Source organism: Micromesistius poutassou (genome assembly GCF_964030765.1).
Source record: "Micromesistius poutassou genome assembly, chromosome: 4".
NCBI classification, from domain to species: domain Eukaryota; kingdom Metazoa; phylum Chordata; class Actinopteri; order Gadiformes; family Gadidae; genus Micromesistius; species Micromesistius poutassou.
The window spans coordinates 20180619-20181476 of record NC_140274.1 but is presented as its reverse complement, the minus strand read 5'-3'; positions in this window follow the sequence as shown (position 1 = coordinate 20181476).

Below are 858 nucleotides of genomic sequence, written 5' to 3'. Positions count from 1 at the left end.
GTGATGACGTGTTTTAAAAAACAGTCCCTAGCCCTCCCTCACCACCACCACCACACCCCTCTCTCTCTCTCTCTCCCTCTCTCTCTCCCTCTCTCTCTCTCTCTCTCTCTCTCTCTCTCATTGATCCTCAGACACTTCCTGCCGGAAAGATGATTCTCTAGGAGTAGTCTCTGGGGAGGAATGGGGAGGGGGGGTACTGGGGGGTTGGTGTGGGTTGTGTGGGTTTGGGTTGGGTTGGGTGGGGGTGGGTGGAGGTTGGTGGGGGTGTGTGGGGGTGGATGGGGGTGGAGGGTTAATGGCTGGAGCATGCTGGCAACATGCAGCCTTCTCCTTGGTGGAAGTCATCGATCAAAACTTCAAATGTACATCACAGGAAAACATCAAACAACCGGGCGCTGCTGGTGTGTGTGTGTGGTGGAGTGTGTGTGTGGTGGAGTGTGTGTGTGGTGGGAGGGTGTGTGTGTGTGTGTGTGTGTGTGTGTGTGTGGTGGAGTGTGTGTGTGTGTGTGTGTGTGTGTGTGTGTGTGTGTGTGTGTGTGTGTGTGTGTGTGTGTGTGGTGTGTGGTGGAGTGTGTGTGTGGTGTGTGGTGGAGTGTGTGTAGGGTGTGGGTGTGTGTGTGTGTGTGGTGGGAGGGTGTGTGTGTGTGTGTGTGTGTGGTGGGAGGCTTTGTGTGTGTGTGTGTGTGTGGGGGGGGGGGGGATTTAGTGTGTGTGTGTGTGGTGGGGGTTTAGTGTGTGTGTGTGGTGGGAGGGTGTGTGTGTTTCTGTGTGTGTGTATATGTGTGTGTGTTTCTGTGTGTGTATATGTGTGTGTGTGTGTGTGTATATGTGTGTGTGTTTCTGTGTGTGTATATGTGT